Source organism: Anas acuta, chromosome 7 (genome assembly GCF_963932015.1).
Source record: "Anas acuta chromosome 7, bAnaAcu1.1, whole genome shotgun sequence".
NCBI classification, from domain to species: Eukaryota; Metazoa; Chordata; class Aves; order Anseriformes; family Anatidae; genus Anas; species Anas acuta.
In genome coordinates this window covers 4896174-4901857 of record NC_088985.1, presented here as the reverse complement: position 1 = coordinate 4901857, position 5684 = coordinate 4896174, and positions in this window count along the sequence as shown.

Here is a 5684-nt window from a genome sequence, read left to right as displayed (position 1 = left end):
ACCCCTCGTGTGCAAGAGCAGTGAGCAACGTGGGCTCGGGGAGCTCAAGGACATCACAGCAAGGAGACCTCCCCCGGCCCCGGGGGTCCCCTGACCTTGTGGCTCTGGCAATGATTTATCCCTGACACGGTGCTCGTAAACCTGCCAGGGTGCACCGCTGGGGGCCCCGCTCCCGGCCGGCCCCGTCTGCACGGGCAAAGCCAAGGTTTCAGCCTCCCCCGCCGTTAATAATTCCCGAGGGAGCGCAGCGCTGCCATTTGTCACCTCTCCTTCCAAACCCAGCTGCTATTTGTGCGCCCCCCCCGCCCCCCGCTGCGTCCCCTGATGCCCAAATGTGCAGGAGAGGGGAGCCGTGCGTGCGCCGATGGGTGTGCGGCGCTCCTGCCGTCAACCAACTGCTTTAGGCAGCAGAGCCCAGGGATAAACGTGATAAAAACAGGAAAAGGCACCTGTTGCTGGAAAAAAAAAAAAAAAAACAACAAAACACACCACAATCCAGGCTTCTGAGAAATTTTGGGGGATTTGAATCAAACCACTCACCTCCTGCTCCCCTTCTCTTGCCCTCTCCCCATGCCTGGTTGCACGGTCACCGAGGGTCCCCCTTCGTCCCCTAGTTGCATGTCCCTCCCCTTCTCAGCCCACGATGAAAATGCCATGGGATGCTCCGTGCCCGTGCCACCTCCTCGTCCTTTGTGCCAGGGGGGTCTCATGGTCCCCCCGGGGAAGCTGCGAGCAGCTCGGGGGGCTCGGCCAGGAGGTGGTGCTGCCCCCGCGCCCGCCGGGCTGCGAGTGATGTTAAGTGCCAAAAAGCAGCGGTTTGGGGTTTGTTTTATTTTAAAAGCTCACCCTGTGACTGGGTAAGGTGAACTTATTTGCGGCACACAATGGAGTTGATAACTTTTTCCGTTCTTAGCTTTCCTGTGAGTAAACATCCATTCTTCTTACTTTTCACAAAAAAAGCGCTGGGGCTCCGAGCGCGCAGCGGCCAGTATTGTTCCCATCCCGACTGGGTGCCTCCCAGGCTGCGGAAGATTTTTCCTGTTGCCTGCCCAAATTTGTGATACACCAAGGGCAGCGCTGCCTTTCCCTGCCCGTGCTCGCATGAGAAATCCTGACCCTTGGTGAAGGGCGGGTGGAAGCGCCCCGCCGCAGTGCTGACAGACGGATGGACGGACGGACAGAGCGATGCAGGGGAGCTCCCCGGCTGTGCCTGGTGGGAGCTGCAGGCCCACAGCTCCTGCCCCAGGAGGTTTGTAGTGCCTGGGAATGGAGCTGAGGAAAGGTGTGGCCTCGCTTTTTATTTTTTTTTCCCTTTTCCCTCTCCACTTGGCCAAATCCCTTGCTCGCGACGGGCTCCGTGTGTCCACGAGCCCACCGGCACCCTGCCCATCACCCTTTCCCCCAACTCCCCTGTTCCTATTTTTCACAACCCCAATGGCATGAAGGATTTGTGCACCTGGGCGCTGGCACACAAAGCTGTCCAGTGTGTGCATTTTGGCTGTGCTGCCTTTCGCTTGCCCAGCCCCTGCTTTTCTGTCCCTGCACGAGGAGCCTGGAGAAAGGGGTGGCTGCCAGAGGGGGGCCGTGCTTCCCGGCTGGCGGCAGGAAGACGGGGCTGCCACCGGGCTAAAAACGGGCCCGTGAGTCACCTCCAGCGGCCGCCTGGTGCTCTGGAAGGGGAGCGGGCAGGAGGAGGGAGGAGAGGAAGCCCCGGCGGCGCAGGAAGCAGCCCGCCGTGCCGCCGGGGAGCGGCCCGATATAGACGTTTCCTGGCCCCAAGGTCCCCACGGTTGCAGGGAAGGGGACCGGAGTGCTGTGGGATGGGTTCCCACCACCGGAGTGCCGAGCTGCCCGCGCCAGCCGGCGTTACACGGCGTGGAGAGGTGCTGTCCCTACGTGTCGGGTGCCTGGGCCAACAGTGCACAGCCTTGGCATCACGTTTCTATTAAAACAGACATTGGCATCCCCTCCTAACGCTCAAAACTCCTTATAAATGGCTTTACACGGCCCTACTGATGGATCCCCACCACCTCACCCCCATATGGGGGCATTCAACATGTCCACGGGCCACCTGTGCCCTGCTGAGCCTCGTCCCCATGTGCCCAAGGAGGTTCCTGCGCCTTCCAGCTGTTCCCCCTCAGTACTTTAATCCCCCTCCCTCTTTTTCTGGAGCTCCGCTGCCTTCTTTGTGACCACGGCAGGTATTTCAATTCCCAAAGAAAAAGCGGGCTCTGGGAATCAAAGTGGCTTTTTAGAGCTTCCTGGAATTGCAGTGGCCGGGGGCTAATAAAAACCCAGGTTATGATGTGCCGCGGAGGCTGAAGCGCAGAAACAGGGGGGGCATTCATTGGGTGATCCCAAATGGAAAAAACGGGGAATTTCCGCATACCTGGGCTGGGATACACAGAGCCTGCCAGGAGCAGTGGCAGTGGTGAGGGAAGGGCCTGGCTTTGGTGTTATAGGGGCCTAGGGTGGAGTTGTAGGGGGACCTGGCACTCGTGCCCATGTATGCTGTGTTTTCACCGCATTGATTTCATTTATGGGCCTGATCCTGCTGCTGCAACCTGGTCAGTATGGGGAGAGTGCCCTTAATGGTGCTGAGCAGCCTCACCTGTGGTGTCCCCACACCAGAGGCTCTATTTGAGGGGGGAAATGGCCTGAATTTGGGGAGAGAAATGACTTCTTGCTCTGTGGGCTGGGTGGTTGCTGTGCCAAGGGGTTTTTCTGTCTGCCTCTCTTCGCCCCTTTCTGAGGTTAAAGCCCAGCCCTTGAAGCTGTCCCTGCTTGGTGGCATGAAAAAAAGACTGCTTTTTCCATTCCTCCTCCCAGCTGGGTGCTCTCCGTGATGGGAGAGCCATTTGGGGTGAGGGACCAGGCTGACGAGCAGTCCCTTGTAAGCAACCCCAATTTATGCACCACTGAACAGCCGCGGGAGGTTTCCAGCAGCTCATCCTCCATCCACGATGCCCGGTGAGCGAGGAGCTGTGCTTTGGAGATGGGACGTGGAGGTGAAATAAGGTAACGCTGCCTGCTGGGGCAGCACGTCGAGTTGCTAAATTACCCTGGGTTAGGACGTTCCCTTTAATGCAGGAGATTTACAGCACATCAGTTCCCATAACAGCCTTTCCAGAGCCTCGGCGTGCAGCCGTGCGTGTATGGGAACAGGTTTGCTTGGGAAAAAATGTTTTGTTCTACCAAAAACCCCAGGGGCTACTTATTTTTTTATATATATTTTAGGACATGATATTTTTTTTTAATATTCTGCTTCTGGTTTGTAGGAAATCTGGCATGGGATGGGGAACATCGCCTGGCTGCGCTCTGCGAGGCTGAGCGCTCCTCTCCTGGCACGGAGCGGCCGGGCAGATCCACGGAGCGGGAGCTGCTGCAGGAGGGATTAACCACAAAAAAGGTTGGGCAAAACAACATTAGGGACCTCAAAAATAACGATTATGAAGAAGAAGAGGCTTGGCACTGAGCTGTGGGATCCCCCTAAAACCCAGCTCGTCCTCATTTGGGACGCAGTGACAAGGACGGGCAGCGAGGGGCCGCGGGGCAGGTGCAGGGCGATGTGACATATGTTAAACAGCCCCGAGGAGCCTTTCAAGCCTCCCTTGTTTAAGAAATAAAAAAAATAAATAAAGAAAAAAAAATCCCCGTCTTTCTCCCTGTATTTAATGCATCTTTGTACGGACGCTAATTCCTCAAGTATCCGCGCCGGGGTTGACTTTTAGTATGTTTGTCCAGGCAGGCTGCCAGCGAGCGGCTCCGACACGGCTCCCAAGCTCTGACATTTGTTAACGGTGCCGTAAATCACGGTGGCTCTTTGGGTAAGGTTTTTTTTTTCTTTTTTTTTCCTGACAAAACAGCGGAGGGGAGAGAAAGAGAGAGGAGACCACAACAAAATGCAAAGGGCTTGTTTAACGCGGGGAAGAGCGAGCGGCGCGAAGGAAGCAGATGGGGACAATGTGGGAAATGTCCAGCTCCGTGCGCTCTGCTCCCCCCCCGTGTCCCCTGCTGGTCGGTGGCCGATGGCTGGAAGAGGAGAGAGAGCCCCAGGTCGGTGTTTTTGGCTGAGGAAGGCGGTGAGGGTTGGCTGGCGGTGGAGAAACCTGCTGGGATTTAAAGGTCTTTGGGGGAAGCATCAGACAGTGCTGGTAATGGTGTAATTATGTCCCTAATATCCCCCATACCGAGCCCCGGCATGTTTTGGGGGAGGATGTGTGATGGAGCCCCTTTGTAGCCAGGTGAAAGACCATGTGGGAAGAGCTCAGTGTTTCTGAACCAGGAGCATCACCCCAAACCAGTCCCCCCCTCAGCAGCACCACCTCTCCCCGCGCCCCCCCTGCCGCGGGGTGCGCATTTATTTATCCCTCCCCGCCAGCCTTCTGCCTCCCCTCTTTTCCCCGGGCTTATTTATGGCCGTCGCCTTTCAGCTCCCGGCCGCCGCAGCCTGAACTTGGCCATTGTGCGCGGCTCGTCGCCGGGGCCATCAATCTGCGGGGCCAGCGTGCGGCCTGGTGGGCTTCCCGCAGCCCCATCAATTTCGTCCCTCCGGACGCGGGGCAGCTGCATTTGTGCCGCTGGTGGCCTCCCAGCAGCGCCGCGGGTGCCGGGTGGCCTTGGGGAGGCGCCCCGGGGGGCTCGATGGGTTTGCCGGGAGCCGAAAAATGTGACCTGCAGTCGTGCCCTCGCTCTGCTCCTTCCTCCTCCTTTCTTCCTTCACCTGGAAAAAAAATCCCGGCGCTGGAGACCCATCTGGAGAAGTCCTTTAGGGAAGGGAAGGCCATAAATTTCCCTCCAGCCCCGACCTTTGCGGGAGCCATGCGGAGGGAGAGGAAGCTTCTTCCCGGGGCGGTGACATCTAGGACGGGGTCTCCCCTGGCCGGGCCAGATGTTTTATAGATCTGCAAAGCCAGGCTGTCGGCGGTGAAAGGTGCCCGCGGCTTTGTGTCGAAGTCGAGGATGTTTGGGTGAGGTTAAACTGAGAAAAGCTGCACGAAGCTGGCCTGAGGGGCAAAGTGGGGTGGTTTGGTTAAAGCACAAGGCTTCCAGCCCGAGACGTAGTGGCTCAGGGTTCAGCTCCGCCACCAAGACCCCGCACGTCCTTGGGCACATCCCTTAACCCATCTCAACTACCTGCATGGGTAGGAGGAGTGGTTGAGGCAGACCTGAGCTGTGCCTTTCCATTTCCCTGTTGCACAGCACATCTTTTTCTTTGGAAAACAACATAAAAATTGGAAGGGCTGTTCCCCAGAGCCTGAAGGGGGGGAAACTGGGGGTCTTCTCCCAGCCCGAGCCACCCTGCTCCCCAGCACAGCACTCGCGTTTTGGCACAGCCGAACAATCCCTGCTTTCTTCCCGGGGTGAGAGCAGGGCTGCCCCGGCTTCCCAAAGGGAGATTTATGAGGTGTTCGGCTGCAGGGGACGCAGCCTTCTAGCAGTGGGGTGTGAGTGAATGTTTTATCATTTAACCCAGGGCTTTCCCCCTCCTTTCCAGGAAATCCAGGCACGTCCTGAGGTGGTGCGCGTTGGCAAGGTGCCGCTCGGTGCCACTGCAGCATCTCTGAGAGCAGGGCACGGGGCTGTTTCCCCGCTGATCCTGGTAAACCTCAGCACCTGTTTGAAGGAGGAGCGAGGGGTGGAGGTGATAAACCAGCTGGAGGTGATAAAGTACCACCCCTGGC